Here is a 21,251-nt window from a genome sequence, read left to right as displayed (position 1 = left end):
TATTAGATTGCAAGTTTTAATTTTCAGAGGCAGTTATTTGTTAGTTTAATGCCTCTTACAGAAATGCAGGGTAAGACTGTGTATAATAGACCCTTGTGGTCCGGCCTTTCCCCGAACCTCCGCATAGTGAGTGCTTAGTGTACCGAGTTGCCTTTTTATTTATATTGAACTTATTAGGTTAGTAGTAATATTTAATTTATCTTAGCAATGCTCTTTTTATTTAGCATATCAAAAAATTATTTTTGCAATGTCCAATTGACTTCCTTTGCTTACATTAAATTGCCTCAACTTCACCAGCTAATAAACTTTTTTAGCTGATTAAACGCGGATCAACTTTTGCTCACAATGACTTTTTATACGCTGCCGTTTTGCTCATAGTAAATGAAACTTTAAAAAAGAAAAGGTTTAAATGATAACGGGTCAGGTTTCAGAGCGGGTCAAGAAAATATTTTTAACGAAAAAGGTCCAAATATGCCCTGAACTATTGAAAATAGAGCAATTATGCCCTTCGTTTGCATTTGGGTACAAAATTGCCATTGCCGTTAATAAAGTGGTTCACTTTTGCCTCTCCCCACTAACAAACTCCACATCAAGGACAATTTTATACTCAAATACAAACGGATGGCATAATTGCTCTATTTTTAATAGTTCAAGGGCATATTTGACCCCTTTTCGTATAAAATAATACTTTTTTGCTGAGTTGAAAATCCATGTTGGAGAAAAAATCTTCTCTGTAAAAAAAAAAAGGAAAGGAATGTCGTTCCATATCTTTTACGTAGTAATTACTATGATTACGAGAAATCTCACGGGAAAATCCCTCCGGCCAGCTTCACTTATTATTTTCTTACTGGATCAAATTCGTGTGATTTGATTTTATATTCTTTGAACTCTTAAGTCCTAACATGTAAGATAACCAAACAATACCCCATTAGAGGGACTCGAATCCGGATCTGCTCAAAGGATACAATGCCATTGTTCATCATTAATGTATCCGTAATACAATAACCTTTTATATTGTAATATCAATTCTTAATGCAAAATCTTATTATTAGAATACCAAGTAATTAATGGTGATTTTTTTTTTCCGTTTCGTCTTCCTATTTTAATTTGCAACCGCATATCAATACATCCATAAGTTACTATCACTTATTCCACTTTTACATTTCTTTGATGTGGGTATTTGGGTACAAAATTGTGCCCTTCTATTGTACCCAAATACAAACGGATGGCATAATTGCTCTATTTTTAATAATTTAGGGGTATATTTGGACCTTTTTAACTCAGCAAAAAAATATTATTTTATACGAAAAATGGTTAAATATGCCCCTGAACTATTGAAAATAGAGCAATTATGCCATCTGTTTGTATTTGGGTACAAAATTGTCCTTGATGTGAAGTCTGTTAGTGGGGAGGGGCAAAAGTGAACCATTTTATTAACGGCAAGGGCAATTATGTACCCAAATACAAACGGAGGGCATAATTGCTATATTTTTAATAGTTCAGGGGCATATTTGACCATTTTTCGTTTTTTTAATGGGTGCCTTATTATTTTTAAAATATTTGGCTTTAAAAATATTAAAAAGTATAGTGAGTGACCTTGTGGATAAAATAGCAAAACATAAGTTACTTTTGTAATATAAAAGAAAGAACAGTGACATTCATAGATAATTACCCTTAGTTAAATAATCTGCTCCAATTTGCTTTGCTGCGCTATATTGGATTCCTGCATGGCAGATGTGATCATGTGAATAGGTGTTAATATAAGTTTTAGGTTGCATGTGAGGAATGACAATGCTGTGCATGGACATGAATATGAAAATAAAAATAAAAAACAACAAGGCGGAAAAATATTAGTAAAGGACTATAGAAAACTCTAATTTTTGAATCTATTGTGTCGGGATATACGAATACATTGTCAAAACTACGCCTATAGACGCTTATCTGGCTCCTTAAGTTTTCTTATCCAAGTCGGACTTTTCATTTAGTGAAGAAGACGTGTCACCTTCTTCTTTAAATGTTACACGGATTAATGCAAGAAGCAGAAAATTTTCCATAATTTGCCAAATACAAAGCATAAATTGTGAAAAAGGTTAATTTTTTTTAAATTTTCCACGAGGAAGGGTGGCACTTTAGGACGTATAGTATTTGACCAAGTTTCTAAAATTAACTTAATTTGAAAAATACTTAAAAAGTGTTTTTCATTTGATAAGAAGTGATTTGTATTTGGCTAATTAATTTGAAAAATAATTTTGCTTATCAATTAGTGTTTGATCAAGCTTTTAGTGTTTCAAAAAGTAATTTATTCGGCTTCTCAAAAATAATTTCTAGTTCTACTCAAAAATATTTTTTTCTTTCTAAAAGTTTGACCAAACACAAATTGATTCTCACCAAAAATATTTTAAAAAAAAATATTTTAAAAAAATACTTATTAAAATAAGCTAATTTTAGAAGTTTGACCAAATAAATTATTAGTCCAACGGCCTATTAGTTGGCTGGAAGTAATAAAGAAAAGGTAGGCACGAAGGAATAAATGGCATAACATTGGTACAAGTAAACGGGAAAGGGCCAAATATACCCATATATTTTTGAAAATGGTCTAAGAATACCCTTCGTTATACTATTGAGTTATCTATACCCCTGCAGTCATACTTTGGGTTCAAATATACCCCTCATTTAAACGGATTGACACGTGTCATCGTCCTGTTGACCAATTCTAAATATCTCATAATTAATTAAAAAGATTCATTACCCATACCCGAAAAATAATTTTCTAAAGCAATTGTTTATGTAAAATCTGGAAAAAACTGGGTTTTTTTACCAAAAATTGAAAAAAAAATGAAATATTTTTTTTTTCAGTTTTTACAAAAAAACTGCTTTAAAAAAACTGAAAAATATTTTTTAAAATAATATTTTTGTAAAAACTGGAAAAAAAACTGAAAAATAATTTTCTAAAGCAATGTTTTTGTAAAAATCGAAAAAAACTGAATGTTTTTTTTTACTAAAAACTGAAAAAATCAAAAATATTTCTTTTCCAGTTTTTAGAAAAATATTGCTTTAAAAAAAACTGAAAAATAATTTCTAAAGTAATTTTTTTTGTAAAAACTAAAAAAAAAACTGAAAAGCAATTTTCTAAAGCAATGTTTTTGTAAAACTGAAAAAACAAATATTTTTTTTTCCAGTTTTTAGATAAAAATATTTCAGTTTTTTCCATTTTTAATTTCTTTAGAAAACTGCTTTTCAGTTTTTTTTTCACTTTTTGCAAAAACATTGTTTTAGAAAAAAAAAATTTCAGTTTTTTTAAATCACTTTTTTGTAAAAACTGAAAAAAAAATATTTTCGTTTTTTTCAGTTTTTAGTAAAAAAAAATTTCAGTTTTTTTCAGTTTTTACAAAAATAAAAATTGCTTTAGAAAATTGCTTTTCGGATATGTGTAATGAGTCTTTTTAATTGATTAAGAGATATTTAGAATTGGCCAACAAGACGATAACATGTGTCCCTCCGTTTGAATGAGAAGTATATTTGAACTCAAAATATGACTGTAAGGGTATCGACAATCCAATAGTATGATAATGAGTATTCTTAGTACATAGGTATATTTAGACCGTAAATGAATATTCATCTAAGTTAAGATAATGACTAATGCTAATTCTTACTTTTTTGTTGCCTTTTATATTCAAATCTCACTGGCCTTCGCTTAAACAGATTGCTCGAGTCTCGAGGATAGTGGCTGAGCCACTGACCGAACCTTTCAGAATCTGTGTACAATTTTGGCTTATTGTCTACTCCTATTACATTTCGAATCCTAAGCTCTATTTGTGCTAGCTACTTAAAACTATTTGGACAAAAGAGGTTGCGTGAACACACTTCACCCTCGACAAAGAGGTTGTGAGTTCGAGTCACCCCAAGAGTAAGGTGGGTAGTTCTTAGAGGGAGGAAGTCGAGGGTCTATCGGAAACAACCTCTCAACTCCAGGATAAGGGTAAGGTCTGCGTATACACTACACTCCCCAGACCCCACTAGTGAAATTATACTGGGTTGTTGTTGTTGTACTTAAAACTATTTGAATCATTTACTAGAGTGGCGTTTTCTTAAAATAATGGAACAGGATTCCATTGAAGTTTACACCTAGTTACCTCAAGTTCAATAAAAGCAAATGCCAGAAAATTAGAGAATATCAAAAAATATAGTGAGATGGATAAAACAAAAAAATCATCTTTAACCAAGGATATGAGGTTCTAAACTTGAAAATGAAAAAAAAACTTTATAGTAGTCTAGAGAACGATTTTCTTTTTAGCGAGACTTTTTCTCTTTGACGAGGGTTATACGATGTGAATCTGAATTAGTCAAAGTCTTATGTTCGAAAACCGAACATAGAATGATAAATCAAAAAATGCCACATAAATTAACCTCATGTTATAGATATTTGTCAAAGTAGGTTATGTCCATTGAATTTTGCCAATTAGAAAGGTTCTTAGTAATTATATTGTCAAATCTCTGTAGGAAAATCTAATAATACCCTTTCTAATTCAGTGGCTCAAGTTTAGTTGTGGGTTTTCCTTATTTTTTACTACTTTGGTCGTCAATAAAACCGAAACTAAATTTACTAGCCCGGCATATTGGTCCATGAAATATGAAATATATTGATACATTTTATTTTTACTTAATAAAAAGTGAAGAAACCATGTAAATCCAAATATGACAAACCCATACAAGAACGTTGAAAAGTAACAAAGGAACGTTAGAAACATGAGATTTTCTTGAGGGAATGTGCGGTAAAGAGATGAAGCACCCAAAGTATTACACCATGCTATGTCCAATTTAACTTGGACAACACAAAACCATATGCATCAATGACTCTAATCTGGCACTCAAGACAGTTAGTCGAGCCCTCTGTCCATTTTCCTGCAAAACATTTAAAAGAGGACATAAAATGTTAGTATTCTTTAAATAATTAATGACAGGCTAAGCATGTTTCAAGTTCAACACTTTTAAGTATTTATATGCTTGTTGAAAGTCTATTTTATGTCCATGTTGAGTCGAATCACAAATGCTTTTTACAGTCGCAACATACATGTAATGTTTTGCCTATGTGAAATACCAGTTTACAGTGTAGCTTGCAACTTCATGCTAAGTGCCATAAAAATTTTGTTCAGGAATATTTGAAGCTAAAAATTGGAATATAGCAAGAATATCATCAGGTAGAAACTAATAACTTACAATAGAAAGAACAATGATAGTATGACAGAATCACCATCCCCGGCCCTCAACTGCATAAACTTAATCTTGAATAACATTCTCCTCTTCTCAAACAAAACCATCAAACTGGGTTGAACAGCCTCAAGGAAAGCTAAAAGTTCTCATTGTGCTTGTTCCTTCTCCATCCCAACAAAGTTAGGCTTTTTTGCTATATGCTAATAAATAAGTCAAACATAGACATTAAACCTTAGATTATATAATCTAAATTAAATTTATGTATATCTTCTCAACAGGATTTTAAGCCTAGGAACGGAGTTAGGTTAATGAGCATCATAACCCTATCTTCAAGACAAACTTTTAATCCGAAAAGAATATCTCCAAGTCAAACATGGCAATATTCAGTTTCCAAAAATCAAAACTCGTAGTGGGACATCAGCCACGAATACCCTTGAAACCACAAAAAGCACTTACTCCTCCCAAAAGAATCTGAATGCTGTATTTCGTATTGATAGAATTTTAAATCAGTCTAATTCTACTTTGGGTTAATTATTCTTTCCTAACTGTTCTTTTTCTCTTTTTCATCAAGAATACCTACAATATGAAGTAATGCATCCAAATCACATGCGAAACTGGCTCACAGGTACATAAGCTATTAAAAGTGAAAATTCATCTAAAATGAAAAAATATTTTGGATTATTCGTCTAAAGGAACACTAATCAAGTCACAATGGTCAGATTTTTTGGAAAAACCAAAATATATTCTTTTTTATTGTTAATTTATCGGATGTCCTTGAAGGAACATTTTGATTATTACTAACCAATATCTATTCTAAAAGAACTTGATCCTCTCTTTTAGTCACACCAAGCTTATCAAAAATCTAGCTACAGAATTGCAAGATTCACTTAGCCATTCATCATGAAGTGTTAGTACTATAAATCCATCTGTCGAATATCAACACCTAGCCATTTCACATGATTATACAATTACTTCAAACTATCAATGAGGAAGGATTGTTGAATTAAAAGTTAATTCACTTTTCACCCTTATTATAGTCTATAGCAATTGATCAAAGCACATTTGCATCAGACACTTGTATCAGAGGAGGAGAACCACAATAATGCTTACCATATATCCGATAATATACCAGAGAAAGATCATAGGGATATAAAAACATATTTCAATAAAATGTTTACCTTTTGAGCAGATTCATTAAGCAGGTTGCCCACAGGTTCTTCCGAAGCAGTTATAAGTGGCTATATGTACCAATGAGGACGCTCATAAAACAAATAAATAGAAAAAGAAATAAATGAAAGAAAATTATGATTTACTAAGGAACAAAAGGGTCTCATAATGCAATTCAATTTCTTGGATTCATCCAATTCACTTCATCAAGCATTCCAGCAAAACTTATCGAATATAAATGGGCTGCCTTAGGTCTATTGGAGCAATTAAGTGAAATAAAAGGAGATTCAACAACAAAATCTGACCTAGCAGACATTAAATAGACACAAATTAGAAACATGAAAAGAGAGATAATTTTAGCTTCATTACATTCTCTTAGCGAAGTGCCATTTTCCTTCTCTTTTCTTTGGGCCAGATTTTTAATGTGCTAGTGAATTATTTTATCATATAAGTAGTCCGGTAATAGAAGCTCCAACTACAATTGATTGTAAGTACCTATGGCAATATTGAAAACGTCAATGATAAACTCCAGGTAATAGACTGGATGAATTAAGTCATTGATCATGTGAAGATGAAAAAAATAAGCAAACCTTTTATTCCTCTTTTGTTCTATAATAAGTAAAATATGAATAACTTGCCACAATGTCGTTTTCCTATTTGCTGAGTGTTGGGTCCAAAGGTACATCTGTAAGCAACATGAACATCAAATATGAAGCTTTAAAGCTGTAAATTATAGTCCAAATCAATGTGAACTGAGATGTCTATATAGTTACTAACATAAGGAAAGATTTAAGAAATATTAGACGCAAAAATGATAAGTTTATTTTCTTCCCTTTTATTAGCATGAACCTAATTTACAACAATTTAGCAGTGAAATCATAATTAGCTTAAAACAAGCGGCCAGAGCTTAGTTCAGTTATCATCAAAGCAGAAGTGCTTCAGTTGGCAAGTCTTCGAACTATAATTTCAGACATATGCTTACATGTTTATCACACAAATGCGCAGATAAAATAATCAAAAAGAAGTTTCTTTAAATTGAAACTTGTTACACATTCTCTCTCCCGGTGAACATAAAATTTCAGGAATTTACTAATGGCATCAAGTGATGTACTCTTTATCTTACTCACCTCGGCTTCCATCAACCTTATTGCCCCTACTACAAGCCCATCTACATCTTTTTTTACCAGTTGCACTTAAAATTAGACCAAACTGAGTAGCTAAAGTAAGTCATAATTGACCAACTTCAATATAGATCGTAAGTAATAATTGACATGACATAAATGCATTACTGACCTTTGGGATTTTGTTCACAGAGTATTTCTCTATTCTCGTCGAATACTTCTTAATCTCTACTGAGAGCTATGAAATTGACACAAAAATAATGAATGAGTACATGCATGTTCAAAATATTTTTGTTTTTATTTTAAAAAAGAGCAAACGCAATAAATTCTGCAGTAGAGTTGGTAATTTCAGTTGTTTTTCAATCGGGCCCCGAAGGATGAAAGAGAAGGGAAAAAGTAATACCCAATTACAGTCCCCCCCGGATCTTCAAAACCTCTCTAAGAACGTCCTTTTAGGAAATCTGGAGAAAATCAAGAAATTTGACACATAATATTCAAAGCAGAAAATGCATGAGCAAACTCAATTATGAATAAACTTTAATGCGCAAATAATTCTAGAATAGCCATCAGAGATTCCAAAGTTAGCAGTGACTCAACCAATAAATATCGTCTATGGAATTGGAGGAGAAGACGGAAAATCCTTAAAGAATGAACACTTATCTGTTAGTCGGAAATACAACATCGCCAGAGCAAAACTCGAGCCAAAATTGAAAAATTCTAAAACAAAACCAGAATAGTAAGAGAGAGATACATGAGACAGATAGCAAGAGAGATGAAGATGCAATTGACATAGAAAAATCGAAGAAGGAGAACTAACAATTGAAGTAGGAACGGAAGCAAATGACCCGAAAAGATAAGTACGTGTCATTCCAAAAAGAAGAACAATTCAATACGTGTCAGCAAGAAAAGTGGGCAAAAGCTATACCAATGAGATTGGGCCAAATTTATAGTACAATACAAATTGTTTTTTGTACAATTGTTCAGCCGAGTTCGTCCTCCTTGGACATTTACATATAGTAGTAACAATGATACCACCGTATACGGGTAAAATCGGGAATAAAGCGTACCCTGATTTTTCGGTGAAGAAAACGGAAGAAGGGCATGGATGCTTGAGACTGAAATCGAGGTCGGGAACCTTTCGTATCGAAACCCATGAAAGAAGAATGATGTGTTCATCACCGAGCATGATAAAGCAACGCTCTCCGTCCCCAGAACGAGTTCTAAAACCTCAGAAAACACGATAAACGGTTACGCACGACGGATAAAAGGGCCGTGATATTCGTACCTGACTGAATATCATGCGCGGATTTCGCTCGATGTCGGTTACGGATCAGTAATTAACGATAAATGAAGATTTTAACATTTTTTAGACTTGTACTAGAGATGAAACTCTCTTACTATATAAAGGGTAGTTTTTTCTTTTGAGAGACACATTGTAACACGCAAATCAAGGCAATACAAATTTATTTTCTGCTTTCTAGCTATTGCAAAAATTCTTACTTAACTATTTGATCTTTATTCACAATTGGGTTCGAACCAAGGGTCCGACTGAGGGCAAAACTGCTGTTCAACCTAGGTTCGGGCTAAAATATAACATTACGACTGGTTTGATCATTCAATTTGTCTTTGACTCATTTATCTAGCATTCCTAATTATTTGTGTTGAATCAATCACCATATCCTTAAAACCGCATACAAATTAATTGTTACCCGATTTAAGGGTAAACAGTTTGACGCCCACCGTGGGGCTAAGGATAATAGTGGTGATTTGTTCTTTAAAGATTTAATTTCAGGTTAGCCCAAAAATATCGAACTCTCAGTCTGCTCACTTGAACGTTGACGCTGAGTCTGGCCATCATGGCGAAAATATTAATTTGGTGCCTAGCAACGAGGTGCCTCCTGCTGATCCCAACGTTGTCTTAGTGGCCGATCCCGTCGATGCTAACTCGCAGGTGGCCATTGACGTTAATTTGCCAACCGATCCCGAAAATAGTGTTCGCGGGGGACCCCGACCAATAGCTCGAGAAGCGCCAGAAGGCGAAGGTGATGGGGTAAGCCTACGACTAATCTTCAAAATATTGCAGGCTCAACAGGCGACAATAGTGCAGCTACAGAATCAAGGCCACGCCCCCAGTAGGGTCGAGCCCGAACAATCCCGGGAAAGCACCCAAAGAAACGAATAAATCATCGAGAGATCGGGTGAAACTGAGCCCGGGGTCAACCCCGAGATAATGAAAATGCTTGAAGCATTAACGAAAGGGGTGGAGTCAGGTGAGAAGAAAATTGAGGCTAATGACAAAAAGGTGAAAACATACAATTTCAGGGTTGATCAAATCCCGGGAACAATACCCCCGATATTGAAAGGACCGGATTCTAAGAAATTTATCTAGAAGCCTTTTCCTCCGAGTGCTGCACCAAGTCGATCCCGAAGATATTTCGTATGCCTGATATCCCTAAGTATAACGGAACCACACATCCAAATGATCATGTGACCTTCTATACGTGCTCAATCAAGGGGAACGACTTGGAAGACGATGAAATCGAGTCGGTGTTACTAAAGAAGTTTAGGGAGACTTTTTCCAAATGAGCAATAATATGGTATCACAACTTACCCCCGAATTCCATTGATTCTTTTGTTATGCTAGCAGATGCTTTCGTAAAGGCCCATGTCGGGGCCATGAAAGTCAAGACCATAAAGTCAGACATTTTCAAGGTTAAATAAAGAGACAATGAGATGCTTAGGGAGTTCGTGTCAAGTTTCTAGATAGAACATATGAATATGCCTCCGGTTGCAGATGATTGGGCCATCCAGGCATTCACTCAAGAGCTTAACCCCCGAAGTTCCTTGGCCTCTCAACAGCTAAAACAAAATTTGGTAGAGTACCTGGCGGTGACCTGGGCCGATGTCCACAACAGGTACCAGTCAAAGATCAGGGTTGAGGATGACCAACTCGGAGCTCCTTCTGGGTATGTGCACCACATCAGGGCCGATGACAGATCTAAGAGAGCCGTTGATCATGAGTTAAGACCGGTCCGATATCGATAACAACCATACAATGGGGACCGGAGGGGAAATGGGTCCGGGTATCACCCCATAAGGAACGAGAAGAGAAGCGATCGAGGACCCAGTAGCTGAGGTTTGATAAGTAAAAATGGTTTTGACAAGCCGCTCGGGGGTAGGAAAGCATCAAGGTTATCAGAGTATAACTTCAACGTTGATGCTCCCAACATCGTGTCAGCCATCGAGCGCATCAAAGAGACCAAGTAGCCCCGACTATTTTAGTCCGACCCTACCCAAAGAGATCCTAACTTGATGTGTAAGTATCACGACACTCATAGTCACAGGACTGAGGATTGTCGATAATTGAGAGAAGAAGTTGCCCGGTTATTCAAAAACAGGCACCTCCGAGAATTTTTGAGTGATCAAGCCAAAAACCACTTCAGGAACAGGGATGCCAACAAACAGGTCGAACAAGAGGAGCCTCAGCACGTCATCAACATGATCATCGGAGGGGTTGATGAACCCCAAAGGCCAATGATAAAGGACACTAAAGTATCTATCACAAGGGAAAACGAACCCGAGATTATATCCTCGAGGGAACCATTTTGTTCAACGACGAGGATGACGAGGGCATCATACAATCTCATAATGATGCACTGGTAATATCCGTGCTTCTCACTAAATATCGAGTTAAAGGTGTGCTGATTGATCCAGGTAGCTCGCCAACATCATCAGATCAAGGGTCATAGAGCAGTTGGGGTTACATGACCAAATAGTGCCGGCTCTGGGTGTTGAACGTATTTAACATGGCATGGGAAACCACTAAAGGGGAGATAACCCTGCCGGTGAACACCGCCGGGACGATCCAAGAGACAAAGTTCTACGTGATCGAAGGGGATATGAGGTATAACGCTCTATTCGGAAGGCCGTAGGTTCACAAGTTGAGGGTGGTACCTTTGACCTTGCACCAAGTGTTGAAATTACCTACACCGAGAGGAGTTAAGACGGTCTACGAAGAGCAGCCGATCGCAAAGAAGATGCTCGCATTTGATAAGGTAATCCAGGTGCCCGCGGTTTCGACATCAAAGAACACAGAGCTGAACAGAAAGGAAAAAACTAAATAGCAATCACTGATGTCGGTCTCGGCCGAATCATAGGAACGAGAAGGAAATGAGAAGGATGATTACGGAGTTCCGAGATCGTTCATAGCTCCTGATAACACTGACGCCACCAAATCGACAGCTGAAGAGTTAGAGCAAGTCATATTAATCGAACATCAACCGGATCGAAAGACATACCTAAGCACGAGGTTAACCCCTGAGCTCAGGAAAAAACTCATTGATTTTCTTAAAGTTAACATAAATTGTTTCACTTGGTCCTATCTTGATATGACAGGGATCTCACCGAAGATAACCACCCATAAGCTGAGTTTGGACACAAAGTTCCATCTGGTTAAGCAGAAGAGGAGGCCATAGTCCGAGGTCAAGCACATATTCATCAAGGACGAGGTATCCAAACTCCTTAAAATAGGGTCCATCCGGGAAGTTAAATACCCGGACTGGTTAGCTAACATAGTGGTAGTGCCTAATAAAGGGAATAAGCTAAGAATGTGTGTAGATTACAAAGATCTAAACAAGGCATGCCCTAAGGATTCTTTCCCTATGCATAACATCGATCGGATGATCGATACAACGGTTGGGCATGGGATACTAAGCTTTCTCAATGCTTATTCTGGGTATAACCAAATTCGTATGGACCCGGGCGATTAGGAAAAGACTTCTTTCATCACTAAATTTAGCACCTACTACTATAATGTAATTCTGTTTGGGTTAAAGAACGTTAGTTCCACCTATCAATGCCTAGTAAATCGGATGTTTGAAGAACAAATAGGAAAATCAATGGAAGTTTATATTGACGATATGTTAGTCAAATTCCTGCGAGCAGAGGACCATTTCAAACATTTTTAGGAGACCTTCGACATACTGAATAAATACAATATGCAGCTGAATTCAGAGAAGTGCGCATTCGGGTCGGATCGAGAAAATTACTCGGGTTCATGGTATCCAATCGAGGGATCGAGATCAACCCTGACAAAATCAAATCCATAGAGGACATCACAATGGTGGACAACGTCAAGTCCGTTCAAAGTCTGACCAGGTGTATAGCTTCCCTAGGCTGGTTCAACTCGAGGTCCTCAGACAAAGCCATCAATTCTTCTCACAGTTAAAGAAGAAGAATAACTTTTCCTGGACCCCAGAATGCCAACAAGCTCTGGAAGAACTCAAACGGTACTTATTAAGTTCGCCCCTATTTCACACTCCGAAGGTAAACGAACAAATGTACCTCTACTTGGCGGTTTCCGAGGTGGCGGTAAGTGGAGTCTTAGTTCTAGAGGAAGAAGGTACACAATTCCCTATTTACTATGTCAGTATAACTCTAGGCGACGTCAAATCAAGGTATCCTCACCTGGAAAAGTTGGCGCTCACTTTGCTAAGCGTCTCCAGGAAGCTAAAGCCATACTTTCAATGCTACCCCATATGTGTCGTTACCTCTTACCCACTAAGGAATATCATGCACAAGCCCAAGATCTCGGACCGGTTGGCCAAATGGGCAGTGGAAATTAAAGGGTATGATATCAAGTATCGACTCTGAACTACCGTAAAATCTCAGATTTTTACAGATTACGTCGGCCTTAATACCCGAAGTCGAAAGGGAATTACTGTTAAACTCGGGGATCACTTTAGGAATTTGAGCCCTTTTCACGGACGGTGCCTCGAAGGCAAAAGGGTCCGGGCTCGGTATCGTATTGAAACTTCCTATGAGAAACGTAATTAGGAAATCTATTAAAATGGTGAAATTAACTAACAATGAGGCCGAGTATGAGGCCATGATTGCAGGTCTAGAATTGGATAAAAGCCTTGGGGCCGAGGTGATTGAAGGTAAGTGCGACTTCCTCCTTGTGGTAATTCAAGTTAAGGAGACGTTCCAAGTAAATGAAGAACGAATGCGAAGGAACTTGGACAAATTGCAGGTAACCCTGCATCAATTGAGGGAATGGACCCTACAACACATACCTCGAGATCAGAACAATGAAGCCGATGCACTAGCTAACTTGGGATCGTCGGTCGATGCTGACAAGTTTGGTTTGGGACAATAATGCAACTAATGAAGTCAGTGATAGAAGAAGGCCACGCTGAAGTAAACTCAACAAGTTTACCTTAGCATTATATGAACAAATACATAAACTACTTGAAGACCGTAAAATTGCCTTCGGATCCCAAAGAGTCGAGAGCCTTGCATACCAAGGCTGCCAGATTTAGCTTGGTCAAAGGAGCATTGTTCAGGAGAACCTTCAACAGCCTGCTAGCCCGATGCTTGGGACCGGGAGAGACCGACTACGCCATGAGAGAAGTTCATGAAGGCACTTGTGGGAAGAATTCGGGGGCAGAATCTTTGATTAGAATACTAATTAAGGCCGGCTATTACTGGACCAAAATGGAAAAAGATGCGAAGGACTTCGTATGGAACTATGGTGATTGACAGAGGCACGCCCCTATGATCCATTAACCGGGAGAAATGCTCCACTCGGTTTTGTCCCCGTGGCCATTTATGAAGTGGGGAATGGACATCGTCGGTCCCCTGCCATGGGCACCCGGTAAAGTTCAATTCATACTAGTTATGACCGATTATTTTTTCAAATGGGTCGAGGCTCAAGCATTTGAAAAGTTCCGGGAGAAAGAAGTCATTGACTTCATATGGGACCACATAATATGTCGATTTGGGATATCGGCCGAGATCGTTTGCGACAATGCAAAGCAATTCGTCGGCATCAAGGTGAATAAAGTTTTCGAAGATCACAAGATCAAGAAGATACTATCAACGCCTTATCACCCTAGTGAGAACGAGTAGGTAGAATCAACAAACAAGACCATACTTTAAAACTTGAAAAAGAGGTTGACCGGTGTGAAAGGGAAATGGAAGGAGATCTTGCTCGAAGTCCTGTGGGAATACCGTACAACTTCCAAATCTAGCATCGGGGTTACCCCGTTTTCCTTGGTCTACAGAGCCGAAGCCTTAATACCAGTCGAGGTAGGAGAGCCGAGCCTCAGGTTCCAGTATGCGACCGAAGAGCCAAACGGAGAGGCCATGATAATGAGCCTGGAACTATTGGATGAAAGGCAGGAGGACACCCTGGTCCGGTTGGCCGCCTAGAAATAACGAATAGAAAGGTATTACAACCAAAGAACCAGCCTCCATTACTTTTAAGTCAGGGACTTGGTGTTGAGGAAAGTAATATTACACCAGGAACCCGAACGAAAGGAAGATGGGACCAAACTGAGAAGGACCATATCGAGTTGTCAGAATAACCGACAAAGATTCGTATAAACTCAAAGTAGGAAATGACATAGAACTACCGAACAACAGGAACGTGACACACTTAAAGCGGTACTACTGCTAAGGTACGAACTCAATTACTTTTTAATCATGTTATAAATCATGCTAACGTATGCAGGTAATCGAGCATGGATAGATGTGGCTATTAAGTCTGAAAGGGCGTGTTACACTCTTTTTCCCTTGAGTCGGTTTTGTCTCGAAGTAGTTTTTTGACAATATTTTTAATGAGGCAATATAAAATGTGTTAACTTAGATTTGAAGACTGGTTTCAGACCATAGTCAATGATTATTTTCTTCAGACCAAAAGTATCTGAGCCGTCACGAGTTCGACCTCGAATACTCGGGGCAATTATCCTCGGATTAGGGTCTTTAGCAAGGGAAAATGAAAATTTATTTATGTGCTAAAAGCTAAGGCTTGGTGGTTAGGATTCATTGTAAGGGACAAACGGTCATATCAACCGTGACCACATAGTCCACTCTAGCCAAGGCACAAGTTTTTATGCGCTTTCGATCGTGTACCTTGCATACTAGGAAATGAAAGAAATTTCCACTTCCCTTACACTTTGTTACTACGCATTTTTGCTTCTTTGATCCCGGATCCTAAAAGGCTACGGGCTACCCCTACTCAGGGACTATCAAGACCATGGGCTACCCCTACTCGGGGATTGTGGCCCGATGAAAATTTAAATGACCCAGGCTACCGAATTTCGAAGGCACCAAACCTATTAGGCGATGCCCAAATATAAAAGGCTACGAACACCCTAAAAATGGATCGGAGACGTCTGAAGTCTGTAACCAAAAAGTAAGGCCCTTATGAAAATTCAAAACCTACTAAAAGGTGACCCTCGACAAAAACATTGTCTAAAAACACTTAAGCATCTTGAAAACCTCCGGCTCACCAAGGGTTCGAAGCCACAAGCAAACAAAGTTGCATCGAAGTAGGGCTTCATTCGAACCTCTAAAAAATGAATGCCCATAACTACATCTGATTTTATGTTAAGGCATCAAAAACAATACACAAATAGAAATTGCAAGAAGACGTTGGAAAAGAAAGGGAATTTTTTCATATATATTCCAAAATATATTTACAAAGACCCGATAGAACGACCTCAAAATAAACAAAAAAAAAATACATACGGAAAGATAAATTGGAAAAATACTAAGGCATCTACGCCTGGCCTTCGCCGAGGCCAGACTCATTGCCAGAACAATCGCAATCCTCAGAGCCGTCGGAACCCTCAGAGCCTTCGAGACCCTTAGGCTCGTAGAGCTCCTTTACCTTGGCCTCGAGCCTCCTAGCTTCTTCAATCTCGTCCGATAGGTCAAAACCTCAGGCATGGATCTCTTTGAGGGTCTCTCTCCGGGATAGCCGCTTTGTGTATTCAGTCTTCGTCTTTAAGCGGGTCTCGGTTGCCTCCACATCGCGTTGTACTGGGCCACCACATCCTCGGCATCAGCAGATGTTGTATTCAATTTGGAACTTAATGCCGCATATTCTTTTCTGAGAGCATCTCACTCCGTGACGGCCGAGTTCAGCTGTGCTCGGATATCATCATTTAGCCGAGACCACTTATCGGCTTTATCCTTTTCCACCCGAAGTTGGTTCTCGACTGATACCAGCTCTGCCTTTGCAGCTTCCTTCTCTGAAGCCAGCAAGTCCATCTTGCCCTTCCACACTTCGGTCGTGGCCTTGACCTCGTCCATCTCAGCCTCAACTGGTCGATCAGGTCTATACTATGTTGGACCTGCGAAGGCATGTTAATAGTCACCACGACTAACTGCTCGTTTTTAGCTTCAAAAATCTTTACCTTCTCAACCAGGTCATCGTGTTCCTGCTTCAGGGTTGAGGCCTCATTTTGAGCTTTTTCCATCTCGACCTGGAGAATCGGGAGGTCTTTAAGAGCCTCGTCTTGTTGCTCACTAAGAGCCCTGTGCATGTCCTTCTTCCGGACCTGCTCTTTGAGTTCGAACTCGAGCTGGCTAATCTCTAAGCGGTACCGAAGGAAGCTTTCATAATGAAGCACTGAAGCCTTTGAAATAATGAAATTAGTACGGGACACCAAAAACGTAAGTGGGATTCATAAAGGGGTACAAAAAGGTTAACGCCTTACTCGGTTCAGCGCTTGCTGCACCTCGTTGAAGAGACTTGACATGCCCACCTCATTCATCTTTGCCTGGTACTCCTCGGTCACCAGGCATTGGAGGTAGTTGGCTAAGCACACTAGAGAAGACAAGACCCGGACATCCTTCGGGATTGTGAGAACGACCATTCTCTTGCGCTCTGGGTCCACGCTTGGAGCAAGAAATTACTTAACTAGTTTTGGGCTTGAACTCGGTCCGCCAGCTGTCGAGAGCATGTCCTTCTTCGGGACCTCTAGGTGACCAAGCCCGAAAAATTCCTCCAGTGCGTCCATGTCCATGCTGTCGAAAAGCGTGTTGGGGACATCATCTAGACCCTACGCTCCCTCACTTGAATTTTCTTTGCCTGCTTGGGCCTCTTCGAGCATGGACTCAGCATAAAAGGGCGTCTCCACAATGTCAATGACACCGGTCACCTCCTTTGGAACAAGAGCGGCTTCCTGGGAGGCCGCAACCTCCATCTTCCCCTCAGGTTCTCGAGTTAGAGGGGGATATGCCTCATGGTCCTCTTTCTCGATCTTCGTCTACTCCCTTTCATAAAGGGTCAACCCATGAGCGACGAAGAGGTCATCTTCTTCGGACTCGTCCATGAGTCGGTAGAAAGAGTCAGGTTTCGGTACCCTGGACTTGGTGCTCTTCTTGGGCTTCCGGGCCTAGGTGGCCGCTTTCTTTTTCCTCTTTACCTCGGGGTCCAAGGAACCCAAGGACTTTCACTTTCTCTTATTCTCTTCCTTCGCGAAAGCCCCGAGCTGTCCCGAAATAGAGGGCTCATCAGGAAAGAACGGATCCTCATCCTCATCCAACGACCTAATTTCGGTGGTCTTAGGTAGACCTATAAGAAAAGAGAAAAGGTCAGCACTATCTAATTTGAGAGCGTAGTGATAGCTATTCAGGGAATAACCTCACCATGAGAACGATCCTCCCATTTTCCCTTTGAAAGTTTGCGCCATGAGCGCTTGGAGTACAACATCTACTTAAAGATCCCCTCGATCCACTCCTTGGGGTGGGGGGTCGCATCAGGAACTTGGGCAACAACTGAATGACCACAAATAAAGGCAATGAGAGAAAGAGTAAAAAGAAAGAAATACCCAAGAAAGACAATACTTACGGGATATGTTCCACTCTTCGGGGAATGGTAGAAATTCAGGGGGAATCGGGTCTTCGGTTTATGACCAAAAGAACCTTCCCTGCCAGCCTCGGTCTCGGTCCTCGCGATGCTCGAGAAAGGAGCCTTTCTTCCTTGACCAATGAGATTGATCAGTCCCCCCTCGAATGATTTGGGGACTGTACAGGTGGAGTAGGTGATCGAGGGTGAACCGAGGAGCTTCGGTGTTATTCACAAAATGGCGTAAGAAGATCGAGGGTGGATTTTCCCAAGGCATACTTTGTACTTTTTGCATAAATCAAGGACTATGGGGTCCACCAGGGCGAGCGTGAAGGGGTAAGTGTGAACACTCAAATACCCCTTCACGTGAGTAGTAATATCATCATTGGGCCCGGGAATGACCACGTCCTTACCCTTCCATTTATAGTCCGCTCGAACTACAGGTAAGGTTTCTTTTATGATGAAGCATATATATATCCATGCTCCCTCACCTTGGTCTTGTTGGCTAGATGCCTTCTTGACCTTGAAGTCGTTCCCGATAAAGCAACACCCGTGTATGAAGCTCTTCATGGGGGGCTCTTGAGCTACCTCGGGAACATCCACCTTGGCATTTGCGAGCGGGTGGGAAGATGAAGGGGCAGCCTGCTTGTCACGACCCAATCCGATGGGCCGCGATGGGACCCCATTGCTTTACCTAACCGAGCACCAACGTAATGTATTTTTCTTATCATACCAACATGGGTAAATGGGCCAGAAGTGATGTCATGAGATAACTAGAATAAAACATAAGGGAATACTAGATAGTACGACCCAACATGATATAGAAACTTATACATGTGACATACGGGCCTATAAGGCCGACATGATTATTTGTATACTCAAAAACATAGGCCGACAAGGCCATACAAGAATCCATAAACATGAAATCTGTCTACAAGCCTCTAAGAGTACATAAATATCATAAAGGCTGGGACAGGGTCTCGCCATACTAATTAATACATGTCCAAATTATACTGACCAAATAAGCAACTTCAGAGCAAGTGGAGTTCACCAACACCTTCCGCTGAGCTTATAGCCTACTAGGAGGACTCTCAACCTGTCTATCGGGACCTGCGAGCATGAAACATAGTATCCCCAGGCAAAAGGAACGTCAGTACAAATAAAGTACCGAGTATGCAAGGCATGAAAGCAGTATATAAAAGACATGCAAGAAACATGGAGTACCGAACTCAACCTGTAAGTCTGAATAGCTTTGTGAATCATGAAACATTTATAATGTCATGCATATGCATATAAATATCACATCATGCATAGGTATATGCGTACATAACATCATTAAGCCTCTAAGGGAATCTCATCATATCATCTCGGCCTCTGTGGGCGAAATCATCAACGTAGACCAACTGATCAGGTGGTGGTGCATATATAATGTTATAACCTTTCCCCATACCCTATATACATATACTATACGCGTATATAATGCCATCTGGTCATGGGTCAATATACATGTATAAATGAATGCAATGCATAATGAAGTAAGTCAATAAGATCTCTCAGAATGTCATGAGATCAATATGCCTTCGGTTAATATCATGAAATACACTTTATCAACTTACGTATTTTCTGAGACCCATGAAGAGACGATAGAATAATAGGACACATGGGGAATCAAGAACATAGGCACCCCTATTACTTCTAAGAATAGAATCATTTGTGAAAGTTGTGTGCTTGCTCGTTTGGTTGCATCATATAGATCATACCAAAAGGAAAGAAGGGATAGACTTAACATGACTTAACTCCATTGAGTCCTTAATACCTTCCAAGAAAATTTTCAAACAACTCAACTCAATCTACCATAGCATAAAGAGATTCAAAATCAGTGTTGAGTAAAGGCTAAGTCCGCAACTTAAACTAGTTGCTCGTTTATGTGAATTTGGGCAGCATCTCCCATGTAACAAGAACCTCCTCCAATACTATATACCAACAACAATGACCAGAGCAATCCAGAAATATATAATTATCAATAAGAAAGACACCATATAACAACAACAAGTCACAACTACTTCACGACGAGTGGCAAGCTCCGATTGAAACATGTATACCCCATATCACCCCTTATAGACTTCTTAATTTAACTTAACAACATCATTAACATGATAATGAAATCATTCATCAATTATTCCAGCCTTATACCATATATATATATAACAAAGAAAACTATCCACAACTCCAACTATCCTCAGTTAGCTACTTTATTCACTAGTTCATGTCTAGCCCATCCATTTAACTTAATCAACATCAAGATAACCTTAAGCAAATGCAAGAACACAATATAATTACCTCCTACAGTGGATTCAAGTCAAAATACATGTTATATTTAGCTTATAATAGCCCAACACACCCCAATCACTTCATTCCCAAAACGACAACTATAGTAGTATCAAACACCCCGAAAATGTTACAAAGAACGACCAATTCACTGTTTTGCCATTATGCGGTGTTTCTCCACACCATTTATCCCCTAAAACGACATTAATAGTAGAAAAATAGACAACCCAAAAATAACACGAAACAACCCATAAAACAGTCCATTACAAGTCGAATAACTCGAACTCACGACTTTCGATCACCGTTCCATGAGTTATAACTATTAGGAAATGAATTTATCAACCTTATTTGACATTTAATATCTTAAATACATAAAGTAGGAATTTTATTAACTATTAAATACCTTCCAAAACTCAAACTACAAAGTAAAAGAGAGGTGATATAGCGATACGTCATAGGGATCGTTCTAATATTATCGCTTCTTGATTTCGTACTCGGGTTGTTAATCTTCTTTGAAACCCTTATAGAGAGCTTAAGGGTACATTTATGGGTCTTATTTGGTCGCGGTATCTAGAAAAATTAAGAAAGATATGACATAAGGGATATAAATATCCTTTTATTTTTGAAAAGTCAAAAATGTGCTACTTGGCACTCTAGCATTGACCCTTCTTCCAACGCTTATATTGTTTTATCTGTATGTCGTATGAACGAACATTTAAAAGCGTTGGAAACTAAATAACAAGAACTTAAATTTTGTATATAATATGTCCCAAAAAGACCTCATA

The 21,251-nt window shown here is 38.7% G+C and overlaps 1 long non-coding RNA gene across 4 annotated transcripts; it reads right to left on the bottom strand.

The window, feature by feature from the left end:
* Positions 1–4,684: 4,684 nt before the first annotated feature.
* LOC104114884 (uncharacterized) lies at positions 4,685–8,431 on the bottom strand. 4 transcript variants are annotated; one of them, XR_690489.4, is made up of 5 exons: positions 8,317–8,431; positions 7,903–8,216; positions 7,672–7,737; positions 5,218–7,063; positions 4,685–4,902 (listed from the first exon to the last, which is right to left on the bottom strand). It is a non-coding gene; the product is annotated as an uncharacterized lncRNA (long non-coding RNA). The 4 variants fall into 4 exon arrangements; XR_690490.3 differs by lacking the exon at positions 8,317–8,431 and having other exon boundaries at positions 5,218–5,411; positions 6,390–7,063; positions 7,903–8,310; XR_690491.4 differs by lacking the exon at positions 8,317–8,431 and having other exon boundaries at positions 5,218–6,449; positions 6,969–7,063; positions 7,903–8,310.
* Positions 8,432–21,251: the final 12,820 nt, after the last annotated feature.

The sequence above is a fragment of the Nicotiana tomentosiformis genome, chromosome 4 (genome assembly GCF_000390325.3).
Source record: "Nicotiana tomentosiformis chromosome 4, ASM39032v3, whole genome shotgun sequence".
NCBI lineage: Eukaryota > Viridiplantae > Streptophyta > Magnoliopsida > Solanales > Solanaceae > Nicotiana > Nicotiana tomentosiformis.
The sequence above is the reverse complement of the archived record's forward strand: the minus strand, read 5'-3'. Positions and strand labels throughout refer to the sequence as shown.